This window comes from Bombus pascuorum, chromosome 17 (assembly GCF_905332965.1).
Source record: "Bombus pascuorum chromosome 17, iyBomPasc1.1, whole genome shotgun sequence".
NCBI lineage: Eukaryota > Metazoa > Arthropoda > Insecta > Hymenoptera > Apidae > Bombus > Bombus pascuorum.
In genome coordinates, this window is record NC_083504.1 from 1,840,091 (window position 1) to 1,857,065 (window position 16,975).

The 16,975-nt window shown below is 36.7% G+C and overlaps 1 protein-coding gene and 1 long non-coding RNA gene across 2 annotated transcripts in view; one reads left to right on the forward strand and one right to left on the reverse strand.

The window, feature by feature from the left end:
- Positions 1 to 16,975, reverse strand: part of LOC132915477 (homeobox protein Hox-B1a-like) — a 93,776-nt gene that overhangs the window by 29,666 nt on the left and 47,135 nt on the right. The gene's annotated exons all lie outside the window — the stretch shown is intronic.
- The window catches only part of LOC132915540 (uncharacterized), a 289,361-nt gene continuing 273,062 nt past the window's right edge, over positions 677 to 16,975 (forward strand). The window contains exon 1 of the long non-coding RNA XR_009659892.1: positions 677 to 769. This is a non-coding gene — a long non-coding RNA (uncharacterized LOC132915540). The remainder of the gene's footprint in view (positions 770 to 16,975) is intronic.

Consider the following 16,975-nt stretch of genomic DNA (forward strand, 5'->3'; position numbering starts at 1 on the left):
TGTCTCCTGCGCTTTCATTAACGCCTGACGTCCTGATGGGTTAATTAGGAACCGCTAGATCTACGTCGTGAAAGCTACACGGACAACCATCCTAACCGGCTTCCACCGAGCTTGCTCCGATTTCCAAACGGAATCGGGTTAGTATTCTACGTTTTGTAATGTCTATTTAATTAATTAATATCTGTGTAGGCGCTAGAGCAACTTCTCAATCGCTTTGTTGTCGAGGCAATTCTTACCAAAACAAAGACACCGTTCAAATATGAATTTATTTTAAGCCAGTGACATCAATCCACTGGGCCACTAATTTCTTCACGCGATATCATCCTAGTCATCCTACAACACATTTACGTTTTCTATCCGTGTATATGAATGTATGTGTATTCTCAGATTTTACGAATATTCGTTTCAAAATAACTTTGCTTTCTGCTTTGCATTGTCTTGTGTTTCAACCCTTAACTCATTGTTATACTAAGTGTTTTATATCAAACGTATTCCCATCACACATTCAGCTTTCTTTCTCGTCTACGTATGGGGAAAATGCTATGTAGTATTGGATACGTGCATAGTTAATGCTATGTAGTATTCTTTGATATGTGCAGAAGTTTTAGAAATTTTCATTTCAGAGCGGACTTCCTTTTAACACTTTGACTGCCACGCCGAAATCATATGTTTAGTATTTTTATTATTCAAAGCATATAATGGCAAAATAATAATAAATTGATGATGTAAGACAACATTCTTCGCCAATGGACCGTTTATCTTATTGGTGGTCATGGGTGGCCACCGTGGCGCCTTGCTAACTGTTGATAGCTACATATTATAACAAGGCTTCGTTTATTTCAACAAACCATTCGCTTTCGTTGTTTCGTCGCATGCAAAACGTGCAGAATACATTGTTGAAACGTGTAGGAGATATTAGTAAACAGTATTTACTGATTCTATATATAACAGTAAGGTATGTTCACACTTCTAACCTCAATTATTTGATTATAATCTTCAGTAGCAATAGAAATAATTTAACACTAGAAGATATTAGTAAACAGTATTTGCTGATTATATATAACAGTAAGTTACGTTCACACTTCTAACCTCAATTATTTTATTATAAAGAAGTATTTACGATTATTTTTATGATTTCGACGAAACATTCGGTTGAAATGCTAGAGGTCTGGAAAAAAAATTATGTTTGCGATAAACCAATGGTAGTGGTAGATTACAACAGAAGAAAATGCGCTGTAGATTTATCAGATCAAATGGTAGCATATTCTACAGCACACAGAAGAATCCTCAAGTGGTATATAAAATTAACTTTAAAGTTATTCTTAAATACACCAATTTCAAACGCGATAATACTCTATAGGCAAGCAACAAAAACAAAAACCATGGTATCAGCTTCTAGAATGGCATTCGCAACGCACCTCACACAGTGCCATTCACCAGACCCGTGAAATATACTTATTCGACAAAGATTGCGACACGATGTGCAGAAGAAAGAAGGGCAAGCATACCTGGCACGAAAATTCTGCAGAGAGTGGTATAAAAAAAATGTTAGACAATTAGGATCAAAAATTGCTAAGAATCGGACCAAAAAGGTGACCACCTATTGTCCAGATTGTATTGATGAGCTGCATTTATGTCTAAAGTGTTTTAACACAGTGCACCTTCAGATGCAACATTTGTCCTCATATTTTTTATTGATGTTTTATTGATGAAAGCATCTTCTATTTATCGGTTATATTCAAAATGCCCCAACTGTCAATTTTCATACAATTTTTACAGTTGTAAGAAGTTGAAGCTCTCCGGTCATCAATGACCACAGTGGCGTCACAGGAGAAACCGTAGTGGGTCACATATGATCCACGTGGCAGTCAAAGTGTTAAGATTCGGTGCTACACTTATATCTTTAACATCTAAAGGATGCTAGACGACTTGCCTGCCAGACGACTGTGCATTTCAGTGGATTAATAGCTACAAATAGCAGATATAAATGTGATCGTTGGCCATGAAGTTCCCACAAAGTTACGTAATAAGAGTGTACGAAAGAACGTTTAACTTGGATGAAGTAGATTCAGAGGAAGCGAAAGAAAAAGACGGAGAAAGATATAGGAGTTGGAGGGACGCGGTTGACGGGCCCATGGGACGTCTCTTACCCCATGTGGGTTCAGTGACAGGATGACACATTCCGCCGTGAAAGTTTTAGGAGAGCGGTCCTGTATCAGCGGTTCAGTCAGAAGAGCTTATATCGAGGGCGCCACCTGCGGCCACCCGCGACATCCGTTCTGTGCCGTGCATCAGATCAGGAAATCTTCATCTTGATCGAACTTCCCTCACGTCTCATAGTTCTGATTCTCACTGTCGGCCGATCTTTTTCACCTGAACGCCCTCGTGCATCGGTCCTCTCGCTCTCCTCGTACGTCGATATTCGTTAATTCGGGTTTGATGATAATGTTGCCTGCGAATTGGGTCCAGTATGTTAGCTGTCGCTGTCTTTTTTGGTATCTTTCACTTTGGGTTTACGTATGTTTGTGTGTTTGCCTTATCTTTTACGTCGCGTTTTTCTAAGTTGTTAAGGTTAGGGTACATAGAGTTTGTTATTTCGAGGTTAGAGTTTCATTTTTGAAATTAAAGTATATTGTAGTATAAAATTGATTTAACCTTTATCCTATTGATTTATCCTACTGATTAAGAAATTTTCATAGGAAAATGATTTCTCATGATAAAACTCTGCAAATTGTTTCCTAATTACCTAAAGAATTGTTACTAAAATTAAACCGACATACTATGATCCCCAAAAAGAAAAAAAGAAAAGAGAACAGCTACCCTGTTCAGAAGTTAGAATCGATATAGAAATTCTTCAGATATCTGCAAAGCGACGAACCATAAGAATTCCTCTGAAAGAGGCGACTGTCGGTTGATGAGGCGTGTGATTCGACGTTCAAACGATTCCAGTCACTTTTAATGTTATTTTCCGGGATCAGGCTGGTAAATTCGAGTTTAGCCGAGTCTAATGTTCGGATAAATATCAGCAACTGGGCTTCTTTCTCCTCCCTCTCCGGCTTGGACACGCGTAAACTTTACTCTGGCTAATCCTCTTAAACAATTACAAACCAGTCGATCGGTCTGGTACCTATCTCGTCGTGGCGCCACGCTGCGTTTTGACGTGGGATGAGGCACCTGCATTGTCATGCTAAGCCGCAGTCGCCTTGCTGCAGTTCCCTTTTATCTGCGACCAACAACATCTTGTCCTCTTCCCTCGCTTCGTCTTCGCCTTACTGTGCTGAACTTGGTCTGTGCCGAACTTTCGCAGGATGCGCCAAACTTGCTGTTTCGAAGTGTGCATTTTTTACTCTGTGGAATTTGTCTGCAATTGGAGATGGTTTAGATAACAGAATTTCTCTAGGAAGAAGATTTTTATAAGAAAGAATATAAGAGACCTGTTTTCTTTTTTTTTTTTTTATTTCATATTCTTACGAAATTTTACTGTCTTACAGTGGAAAATAAGTTTTGAATATTCGTTTGGAGTAACTTTGTGACTGCTCGATTCGGAGTTCTGAAAATGATCGATTGTTTTTCGTACGTTAACGTAACCCCAATCAGTTCCTTAGTCGGATATCGATAAAGACTGACCAACTTCTTAATTTTCAAGTATCAATCTACGCAATCAATCTAGCAGTTTCACACTGTGATTATTAAATATTCGTAACATTCTTAAAAAATATCCATTTTGTAGGAAATTATACGATCAACTAAAATTAATTTTAATTTGTTCGAACGATCCATGTCGTACCATTTACAGTAATAATGGCCTAATTCATAATTAAAAATTAAACCATAATATACAATAATTAAAAATAATATGGAGCAGCCTGTACAAGAAAGACACCTAGACCTATCATGGCTTAATTCATAATTAAAAATTAAACCATAATATATAAAATTAAAAATAATATGAAACAACCTGTACAAGAAAGACACCTAGCCCTAACATAGTTTAATTCATAATTAAAAATTAAGCTATAGTATACAATAATTAAAAATAATTAGACAATTAAAAATAATATGGAACAACCTGTATAAGAAAGACACCTAGCTCTAACATAGTTTAATTCATAATTAAAAATTAAACTATAGTATACAATAATTAAAAATAATTAAAGACAATTAAAAATAATATGGAGCAACCTGTACAAGAAAGACACCTAAACCTATCAAAGACAATTTAATTTTTGTCCAGATTAAACGACAAATCTTATGCAATTAAAACTTTCAGTTCATATGAAAAATAATACACAAGCAACTACAATCAGATAAAAATGTTCGCACTCGCGATTTCTCTTATTGTTCGGAATTTCGTGGAACAATAGAAACAAACGGAAGAGAAGCGCACGAAACGCGTGGATTCGCGTGCACTCGACGAAACATTCGGTAAATACACTCGATTACGCTCGCATTCGTGGGCCGACGAGAGGCCGCACGGTTAGACCAGCAATCGAGCAACTCTCATACCGAATGATCGATGACTCCATTGTGCGGGCTTTCCCATGTCCCTGCTACGATTTCGTGCGAGCGGCATACAAAAAGCCGTCGCCATTCCGAAAATGGCCAGAATTATGGAAAATTCGAGCTGGAAGATCGATCGACCGATGGCATTCGCACCCCGTGATTTCACCCCGTGTCTCGTGCAATCCGATATTTGTGCGTTGAATTTTCGATTTCCGTGGCGAGTTGTGCCCCGATGACAGTTTTCGAGATCGTTTCGGAAAAACGACATCTGCATCACGTTCAAACGTCAAAGGAAGATGTTATAGATTTGGACAATAGAAAAAGTTGTACAATGAATTCGAAAAGTACGATGATTTGAGACAACGGTTACGTTTGCCGATGTACCGGCTCAAAATGAGAATTTTGTTGAAGAGGCGCTCGAATAGAAGGGGTAATATTCTAAGTGGAAAATCGTATTTCGTCCAAAGTGTGATTTGCATCGAATGATTCAAGAAAAATAAAGTACTTTGTTAAGGACGTCTCGTTCTGTTATTGGTACGTTCATTATTGCATTTATTATCGTACTTTCAAAGCTGATACCAGTATATTGAAATTTTAATTTACTTCAATGAAAATAATGGCATAAGGTTTACGAATGATACCTAACCTAGAAAAAATTTTATTGGAAGTTTTAACCTTCAATTATTAATAAACTATCAATTATATATCTGCTCTTATTATTATTATTTTATTATATAATATTATTTATAATATAATAATATAATATTATTATATAATATTATTATATTATTATATTATTATTATAAATAATATTGTAATATTATAATATATTATATATTATATTATAATATTATTTATTATATAATATTATTATATTCTGTCTATTTTCAAACTTAAGGCGGTGTCCTGAATTACAATGTTCTAAAACAGCGTCTTTTTGTGATTTTTTTTAGAAGAGAAAGAAAGAAATGAAGTCATTGAATTTTGAGGTATGGTTTTATATATATTTAACGAATACAAAAATATTTTTTTTAAAGTAAAAAGAAACGTTATAACAGATTTCTAAGCCTATTTCATGGGCTGCAGTTTTCAATCGGCGTGAAAGATCCACCTCGTACTTTTTAACTGAAACGAAAAACAAAAAAGGATTAAATTATTATACATATTTCTTCTCGATGAACTAAAAAAAAGATAGAAAATAGTGTGAAATTAAAAATTTTGGCGGGTTTAAAAAAAAAATGTGTTTTTTAAAAAGAAAAAATAAACTTTAAGGTGCTATAACAATTATTTAAATAAACTTTTTGACGAACTTTTTTAGTTCGCATAACACAAGGCATAAAAATTCTCTCTTAACGTGGCACTAATTAATCATCGATCAACAATTAGATCACCAAATTAGAAACCAAATTGCAATAATTTGTATTTTATTCACAATTTGAAGCTTCCAGATTCAAAAATGTTGTCCAATAATTCAGAAACCACGTTGATAGTCACTTTGACGAAATTCGCGTATAAAATACGAAACAAGAAATGGGTTCAGCTGGAAATTTCTTCGTTGGAGGATCCAGACGAAGCGGGAAGAGGCGCGAGATTTCTGTTTCTCAAGGGAACCATCTTCTCGTCAAAATTCCGCCCACCCAGAGCTAAGCTTTCCTCCTTTTATTTCACGTGGCTTGCTGACTTTTGCCTTCGTGCTGGTTAGAATAGAGACGATCGACCGAATAATAGCCAGTTATCTCGCTTTTATGAAGATAAACTTCTCACAGAATGGCAACGTTCTTCGTGTCTGAATAGACAGCTGTTTGTCCATCGGTAACCACCCGCTGAATTGTTGTGACTGGATGTTTGACTGACAAGAGGATCAACTCTAAAGGCGTCACGCTCGAAATGAAACGTCTTCTTGGAAACGCGACACTGAGTTTTCATGTTTCTCGCTGAAAATCATATGCTACGTGCATCTAATTCGTTTCGACGATTCAGTGTTACTCTTGTACTCGGGTATTTGTTATTAAAAATGGCAAAATGGGGTTTAGTTAATACCTGATCGCATAAGAATTTTCAGGGAAGAGAATGAAACAAAAGGGCGCATTTTGAATGAAACTTTAACTTTCACTTTCTAAGTAGATACATTTAGAATGGATATCTAAATTAAATCAACAGCGAAAGTTAATTAATAATTTAATATATTGGAACGACTCATGTTGTATTATTTATATAAAAATTAAATGTTTTTTATTGTTCTTAATTGTATAGAGTAGTGTAGATTAGTATAGATTAGTATAGATTAGTATAGATTATAGTAGTATAGGTAAATTTAGAATGATTAAGAACCATAAATTGGAACGACTCATGTTGTATTATTTATATAAAAATTAAATGTTTTTTATGGTTCTTAATTGTATAGAGTAGAGTAGAGTAGTATAGATTAGTATAGATTATAGTAGTATAGATAAATTTAGAATAATTAAGAACCATAGGAAACATTTAATTTTTAATTGTGAATTGGTCATTGCTACTGTAAATGATACAACATGGATCGTTCCAACATGTTAAGTTATTAGTTAATTTTCGCTGTTCGTATAATTCTCTGCAGTATGAGGCTCAACATAGCAAACTTTTGTACGTAACATGAAAAATTCAATATCTCTTTGCTAATTCTAAAACGAAAAATTCCAAAAGAATCAACTGAAGAAGAAACAAGGAAAACCTATAAAATAACTCATTTTTGTTTATTGTTCGTTTTGTTATCTTTTATAAATTAGTACCAAAAAGTCTACAGAAGTGCTATAATAAAAAGTCCTAAAAATGATTAAATAGGGAAATATATCGAAGCAGTGTTGCCAGACGTAGAAAGGAAAGGCGAAATGGACATGTCGGCATTAAGGAAAGCTTCGATCGCAGAATGACTGTGCACTGGGCTCGATCTGCCCTTTCATTTGACCTGACTCACTCGCAGGCTCGAACTACGCGCTAGATCGTATCATCGTAAATATTGAATAAATGTAATTAGCCATCGGTGGGCGGAATGGTGCGTGCAAACGGTGGCGAATGTTCGAGCCGGCACGATTCCGATCGGATTACAATTTCCACGCGGTCCAATGCTTTTGGTTTCGTAAATTGCCCTTTTTCAGATCGAAGATAGTAGCTTAAGCAGTTTTTTTTCAGGCAAAAGCTGACTTCGCGCGGGTTACGCTCTCGCGTGTCGACTTTGATGGCTGCTGGATACGTTTATGCGCCAGTGTGCGTTATTCCATGTACAATCGATGGGGGTTAAGTTGGAAATGTCACTCGATCTATTTAGAATGATCGTGTGCTTTGAAAGTATCACGGAGAATTGAAATTTTTGGTAATTTACTTTTTTTCTCTATTTGTATATACAGGATGTTTCATAACATGTGGGGCCCACTTGACGAGTGGACAGGGCACACAAAAATAATGCTACGAATTCATATAAATATGTGTCCTATTTGATGTTATTCTTAGGTTATAGCCACTTTTGTGTCACAGTATTCCGCGACAGTTTATCTTCACAGAAGGTACTGTATTATTCCACACACACCTGGAATTTTTGAAAGATTGCAAAGTTCTTTGACACGACTGTAAGCTTGCGTACACACCGAAAATGGTAATTTCACTATAAAGGTACGTTGTTGTAGATTTCAGGAAATTTAAAATTCACGCGTTCTGATGATCAAATGCAGATAATTTGAAGCAGCTTTGAAGCTTTCTTCAGAAGCCAGCATCTTAAACTTTATCGACTACTGATTGATTGTTATTAAAAATGTTATTAAAAATTGTTATTGAACGAGAGATATCGGGGATTTATTCGTATCAGGATACAACTCTATTATTGTAGAGTGCTTACTTAGCGTTTATGTCATTTATGTGTGTTAAATTACATGATCGAATCTGAAGATCTAGTTTCTTTGTAATTTCGTTCACTGGTTGTAAAGGAAACGAATCCATGCAACGAAACAGGCATCGTGAAGGAAATTATCGTGTTCGACAAATTAAACAAATTTTAATCTATTTTTCCTGTCTGTTTCTTTTCTTTTTATTTTAACACTAGAACTACCAATACTTAACACGAAGCTATTTCTACCAAAACCAGCCAAAATGACTGGTCTTTAAAAAATACCTAATAATAGAATATTTTTATATTTGTTGATTTATTATACTCTTACAGAAGCAATTCCATGTTATGTATATTTACCAGGTATATGAAATGAATGAAACCGGAATTTTTATATAGAAAATACACGTTTATTGTATGAAAATGATTAAAAATATTTTATTCGAAGTATTGCCCATCGCTAGCTATACATTTTTTCCACCTGTCTGGCAATTGGTGGATGCCACGCCAAAAAAACTGTCTCTCTTTTGAGGCAAACCAGTCATCGAGACATTTTCGTACATTTTCGTAAGAAGTGAAGTGCTGGTCAGAAAGTGCGTGTCCCATCGATGCAAATAAATAGTAATCGGACGGAGCCAAGTCTGGTGAGTAAGCCGCGTGCGAAAGTATTTCCCAACTGAACGTTTCGATCGTTTCCTTGGCCGGTTTTGCTGTATGCGATGGTGCATTATCATGGAGCAAAATTACTTTGTGTTGCCTTTTTTGATATTCTGGTCGTTTTTCACGCAAAGCTTGATTCAAATCGATCATTTGTCGTCGGTAGCGCTCAGTATTAACGGTTTCGCCAGGTTTTAACAGCTCATAATAGATCACACTCTTCTGATCCCACCAAACACAGAGCATTGTCTTTCGTCCATAGCGATTTGGTCTTGTAGTCGATGTCGGTGGTTCGCCTGGAGCTACCCATGATCTTTTACGCTTAGGATTCTCAAAATATATCCACTTTTCATCGCCAGTCACAATTCGCTGGAGAAATGACTTTCTTCTGTATCTGGCGAGCAGCATTTCGCAAGTGGTTTTTCGGTTTTCCTGCTGTCTTTCATTCGGTTCACATGGAACCCATTTTCCCACCTTCTGGATCTTTCCCATGGCTTTCTAACGTATGGAGACGGCTTCTCGTGTCACGTTTAATCGATCAGCGGGTTGTTGTTGCGTTTGAGCGTCATCCTCATCCAACGATGCTTGCGATTCGCTGTCTTGAAACTTTTTCGGTGGTCTTCCACGTCCTTCGTTCCTCGCGTCAAAATTGCCACTTCTGAATTTTTTAAACCACTCAAAGCACTGTGATTTACCAAGAGCATGTTTACCGTAAGCTTCGACAAGAATTCGATGCGATTTTGCAGCAGTTTTCTTCAAATGGTAACAGAAAATCAATGCTGTCCGCAAATCGTAGTTTCCAGGCACAAAATTCGACATGTTCAACGCTATTACAAACTATGCTGTTGTATGAAACTTGTATTGTTGTAAGTCGAAAATGTTTGTGAGATGTCAACAAAGACTTTTGGCATCAATGACGCAGTTTAGTGATAACTACATTATCAGCTAGGGCCGTCTATAGACAAATTCCGGTTTCATACTCACAGACCTGATATATATATTTTTTGTATTATATTTACATATATATTTTATATATATTTTTTGTATTATTAATCCATCTGGAACCGTCATCCCTAAACGATAACTGACAGATTTATAAAATTATAGAACCAGTCATTTTGATTGGTGTGGTAGTTCTGGTGTTAAAGATATCATCAAGATATGATCATAATTTATTTTTTAAATGTTCCAAAGTATATAAAAAATGGTATATCTCTGAACTTTTATAGGAAACACAAACATCCAAGAGAACATAGCGTTTGATATGTTGAGAGTTCTAAATTCAGAGCCGTGGGGGGCTCGTGTTTCCTTGTGGAGCGAAGGGTGCGCGCTCGATTTGCCCTATGACGCACGAGTATCATAGCCCGGGCAAGGAGAGCGTGTATCCGCAGTAATAAAGTTAGCACGGTAATTATGACAGGCTCGTTACCAGCACGTCGCAACGGGATATGAAGTGTTAATGAATGGACGCGTCGAACCAAGGGGTGGCTGGTACCGTCGTGTAATTTTCATTCGCCCGTAAACAAGCCTCGAACACAGCAACTCGCTCTTCCTGTTCAATTTTCAGTACCGTTGTTTGTACTTACATTTTAATCTATTTTTCGTGTCTACGTCTTTTTCTTTCTATCATGTTTATTTTAAAGATGTGTCGACGATGATCATGATTTATTTTTTAAATATTCCAAAGTATACAAAAATTGGCAAATCTTTTAACTTTTATAGAAATTATTTTTATAGAAATTAATAGAAACTATTTTATAGAACATATTTTATAAAAATTTATTTTCTTTCTTCAAATGTACTTCAACTTATTACCATGTTTTATGGAAATTTTTCAACATGATTTAAAGAAATGGAATATAAGCAGAGATTTGTCTCATCTATTGTAATATTTTTGAGTATTTATATTTCGTGTATTCTGTACGTTTTTAAATTTTCTGTAAATGCAACAAAATTATTTAATTTTCTGTAAAATTATAATAGTAGATTCTTCGAAAAGTGTTTCTTTTACAGACACGTCTTTTACAACGACGCATCTTTATTTTGATAGAACAAAATGGATTATAATTCGATAAAATAATATAAAATTAAATTAAATTAAAGAACGAAAGAAACTTTTCGAACGACCTAATACAACGGTCTAATAATTAACTATACAATATATAATACACCTAATTATAATTACACAAATATACTTAGTATACCCAGGACAGTTTGCCAAATTATGAAACAATGTAATGTATGTAGAAATGTAAAAGTTTTGAAATAAAAGCAACAAGCTTATCGATCTATCAGTCTAAGATACCAGTGTCCTATTAGAGCTCGCGGATTCTTTTAAGGTGTAAACGCATTATCGGTCAGCGTGGAGATAAGAGGAAATGCGCAGTGGCCCCGATAAAGTCCGATTTTAATTTAATCTAGCCAGGTTAAGCTTTCTTAATTCCATCGATAGATAGCGGATGCTGAGATGCCGGACTGCTCGTAGATAAGAGATAACGCTATCTTTACCCTCTTGTAATCGTCGCTGATCTGCTGATTTCTTGTTGCTCGCATAGATTGCAGGATTAGACTTTCTCGAGTTGTTTACTTTTCTATTTCAGCCTTGTCACTGTCCCATTCTATTAAGTTTATTAATCATATCAAATCCTTATGTACAAATGCCAAGACCAACGACAAAACAATTTTAGTAACCTTTCAGTGACCTCAGTTCACAGATTCATCACTAAACTACCGATTGTTCTGCATTACAAACACATGTAGAACATTCACAGTACAAAACTCGTTACGTAGGTATAACATCTAGTGGATAAAACAATTTCCTTGTAGGTGGCATTTTTTAATTAATTCATAAAAGTAGGAGTTTTGCAGGAATATCTGCAATATGCTTATCACTTGTGGTGATTAGATTTTCTTCCAAATAATCTAAACTTCTTTTGCTACAAATTTCATAATGTACATTGGGTTTTCCTCCGACTAGATCCTCTCTGTCCTCCAAATAATCTGAAAGCAAATAGTTAGAAAATCCACGCTATAGTGTACACATACCTCACGTAACATCCTAATTCCTCTCAGATTCTCTTACTTTCCAACTCTCTTTTCCTCAAACTCTCTTCTTTTCAGCTCCTAGATACGCAAGATTCCGATTCAAGGATGTTCCCGTGGCCTGTCAGAACGAGAGCTGCTGACGAGAACGAGGTCGTCGTTCCCTGGCGTCCTACAGGATCGCGTCCGTCTTGAGGGTCGGCGAGGGGCACGGGGGTGGGTAAAGTTTGATTTCCGCGTCATTACACAGGCGTGAAACTGGTCCCCGAGTTAATTGAATGCAGCGTGTGTTGACAGGTAGGCATATTGGCAGGCAGACACGAGAGAGAACGAGAGGAAGAAGAAAAGGACGGAGAAAGAAGACGAGACGGAGTTGGCTGACCAAGGTTTGTGTCAGATGCGGTTGCGATATCGGTCCCACGTCCACGGCTCTTCCAAGTCGTGTACCTGTCATTTTCGGTGACCGTGTCATTCAGTCCGTTCTTCCTTTTCACGGATCCCTTTCTTCTAACTAGCTAACGCAGTCGGCAACGGGATCGCCGATACCGGGACGCGTTCCACCGATATACCCAGCCTAGACCCGCATCCGAGATAACGCGAAGATACCTGAACTCGGTCCAACTGTATATGCCAATGATACACGCTGCTATAAGAGTCGAATCACAGCCGTCTTCTCATTGTTTGTTTTTGATTCTCTTTTTGGATTGCAGGCTGACGCCATATGCGTTGGTGCTTACAAAGACCTACAATGAATATTTGAATGACAACTTGGAATTGGTTTGTTGGTATGATGACGCTTACCTGACGTTGCTGCGAGTTTGTCGTATGCCAAATCTGGTGTTTTCTAGAAACCTGCTGTTAACCTTTGTTTGCCTGCATCGAATATGATATGAATCATATTGTAGTACTCGTGTTGGGCTTCGAAGAATGGCAATCTATTTTGTTAAAGAACATTCTTTTGAAAGGATGATAGGTACATCTGAGTTGATTCAGGATGAATTGACCCAAGTTGCTGGAAGTTGAATATTTCACAGATTTTGAATTTGGGAATAGGAGTTTGAAAGAAGCGTGCAACCAGAATAAGCGCATTTAAGCTCATTGGGAAAATTGGAAAAACACTGGATATAAAAATTAGAATTTTGAAAGTTGGTATGATCAGGGCCGGCGTAACCTCTTGCGGGGCCTCAGTACACATTCAAATCCTACACTTAAATTTTACAACGCGGAATTATTTATTTACGAATGATGTTACATATTATATATTTTTATAAGCAATTTTTTAAACAAATCCAAGCATGTATAATTCGTTCTCAAGGGGCAAGAAATTCAATGGAAGTAGAAAATCTGTAATCAGGTATGACTTTTGATGTAGTTTAATTCCTCTAAAAAGTACATTTCTCTGAAAGCGCCTGGATTTTTTTATTTACAGTAGTTTCCAGAATATGAGGACTTTACGGAGTTACACTGAACTTTCATGATTTTTCTCAGCCCTTTAAACCGAATCATCGCTACTACAAAAATGTCTTGCATCTGTTAATGGCATCGTGATTCTGTAAAAAGTTAATCAAAATCGGTGTTTTTTAATTGGGTAATTTTCGTAGACCGAGGGGCCCCTCAAAACGCGGGGCCGGGTTTACCTTGCGCCGGTCCTGAGTATAATATCATCTTCTTGGCAGATATTAATCCATTTATATATTTTTAAATATTTTTCAACCGACATATATTCGTTATTTTTAATCGTACGGATATTGCAGAGGGTTCTGTTTAAATCTGACATTTTGAAGGAATTGTTTTTAGATTTGGAACTTCATGACCTGTTATATTGTAAGTACGATAAAGAGCATACTATATCTGAAACAGCGTATAGAAAAGTATTATAGAATCAATCGTATGAAATTTATATTGAATATGGTCCCAGGTACCTTATAACTCTTCTTTATCATCTTTGTCCCAGTATTCCTTTATCAAAGAGTTTGGAATCTCTATAATCGGTGACCATTATTGCCAACTCATTGTTCCTCGAGCACAAAGAACAGATATAGACAGAATTCTGATAAATTTCGATCAGCGAGTATTGTTCGAACATTATTCTATCGTATGTTGTTTTCGACATCGAGCGGAATTGGATAATCGATCGAACAGTGATACGATTCCATGATATCGAGAGTTTATTTTCGCAATGCCCGGCGATCACGTGTATATTTGATGCATAGAACGAGAATCGTATTGGAAATAGATGTTTCGAAAATCGAAAGACAGCTCGAACTGACCTCGGTTTCTCTTTCAGATACTTATCTGAGATGTTAATTAATCCTACTCGAGGATGCATGAGAAAGTGAGCATGCCATCAGTAGAAGATAATGATCCGGTTTCGAAGCTCTAACCTGGTGATTCTCCACCGTCATCGTCACGATCGCGACACACTCGCTTTCTAGCGTGCCTGGCGTTCCTCGAATCTTATCAGCGTCCCAGTTGGACGAGTTACTTTGTCCTAATATCGATCGTGAAACGCTTGAAATTCGTTTAATAGAAAACTTAGATAATTATTATCGAACAACACGATGTTCATTGCTTCTGTTCGTTTTTATTCAGTATTATCAATAGGGTGTTTATGTATCTGTTAGAAATATTAGGTTGGCCACTAAGTGATTGCGAATTTTGTCAATACCACCTGATGACAAAACCAATATCACTTTTTTCACAACAATTATTCAATTTCATTTTTCACACTAATTATGAAAGGAGAATTCACTTTTAGAATCGTGTTATTGGGTTGGTAACTAAGTGATTGGAGATTTTGTCATTAGGTGGCATTGACAATCACCTGGTTGCCAACCCAATATAAAAGCGCAAAAATGCAAAAGATGTAAACAATACAAATGGTATATTAAATATCTAATATATCAGGTCTGTAAGTATGAAACCGGAATTTTCCTATGGCCCTAGCTGATAATGTAGTTATCACTAACCTGCGTCATTGATGCCGAAAGTCTTTGTTGACATCTCACAAACATTTTCGACTTACAACAATACAAGTTTCATACAACAGCATAGTTTGTAATAGCGTTGAACATGTCGAATTTTGTGCCTGGAAACTACGATTTGCGGACAGCATTGATTTTCTGTTACCATTTGAAGAAAACTGCTGCAAAATCGCATCGAATTCTTGTCGAAGCTTACGGTAAACATGCTCTTGGTAAATCACAGTGCTTTGAGTGGTTTAAAAAATTCAGAAGTGGCAATTTTGACGCGAGGAACGAAGGACGTGGAAGACCACCGAAAAAGTTTCAAGACAGCGAATCGCAAGCATCGTTGGATGAGGATGACGCTCAAACGCAACAACAACCCGCTGATCGATTAAACGTGACACGAGAAGCCGTCTCCATACGTTAGAAAGCCATGGGAAAGATCCAGAAGGTGGGAAAATGGGTTCCATGTGAACCGAATGAAAGACAGCAGGAAAACCGAAAAACCACTTGCGAAATGCTGCTCGCCAGATACAGAAGAAAGTCATTTCTCCAGCGAATTGTGACTGGCGATGAAAAGTGGATATATTTTGAGAATCCTAAGCGTAAAAGATCATGGGTAGCTCCAGGCGAACCACCGACATCGACTACAAGACCAAATCGCTATGGACGAAAGACAATGCTCTGTGTTTGGTGGGATCAGAAGAGTGTGATCTATTATGAGCTGTTAAAACCTGGCGAAACCGTTAATACTGAGCGCTACCGACGACAAATGATCGATTTGAATCAAGCTTTGCGTGAAAAACGACCAGAATATCAAAAAAGGCAACACAAAGTAATTTTGCTCCATGATAATGCACCATCGCATACAGCAAAACCGGCCAAGGAAACGATCGAAACGTTCAGTTGGGAAATACTTTCGCACGCGGCTTACTCACCAGACTTGGCTCCGTCCGATTACTATTTATCTGCATCGATGTGACACGCACTTTTTGACCAGCACTTCACTTCTTACGAAAATGTACGAAAATGGCTCGATGACTGGTTTGCCTCAAAAGAGAGACAGTTTTTTTGGCGTGGCATCCACCAATTGCCAGACAGGTGGAAAAAATGTATAGCTAGCGATGGGCAATACTTCGAATAAAATATTTTTAATCATTTTCATACTATAAACGTGTATTTTCTATATAAAAATTCCGGTTTCATATTTACATACCTGGTATAGTATTCACTATGGCATTTAGTGGATGCAGAAAATTTCTGCTTATTCACAGATTACCAATTACTCGGATTCCATAATTTTTTCAAATTCACCCATAACTGATAAGATAAAATCTATGGAAACCTAGGAATTTTTATTTCCGCAGTTAATTTGGAAAATACTATTCATAAGATATTTTATTGTCAATCAATATAATTATAATTTGACGACTACCAGTGTATGAAAAATCACAATGTCACTTTTCGTTAATTGCTACACATATCTGTTTATATGATAAAATCATTACTATATCAGTTACGAGTTAAAAATTTTATATTATGTAAACAGAAAAGTTTGAGGAAGACAGGAGGCAGGTTTAGTAGGTAAAAAAAGTCACGGTTCTGAGATATGGATTCTTAATGCTGTAGTCCTGTCGAAAATTCTTCAGTCTGTGGGCATGTTAGGCCAGGTACACGGGAACTCTCTGGAGAGATCCGGCCGGACGTACCTACATGATCCTACACTTTATGCGACCTCTTGTCACGTCCCTAAGGATTCGTATTCCTAGTCACGCGTTTAATCTCTCGAAACATGCAACCGTCTTGCAGTGGTTCGATGCTTTGGGACCAAAGTTTACTAGGAATATTTGTACGTTTTGTGAGAGTGGGCAAATGGGCAAAGGAAAAAAAAAATCAAGGTACAGATGTTGGTCATGGTAAATTCAAGTTATATAGTTTTCGTATGAACTCCATG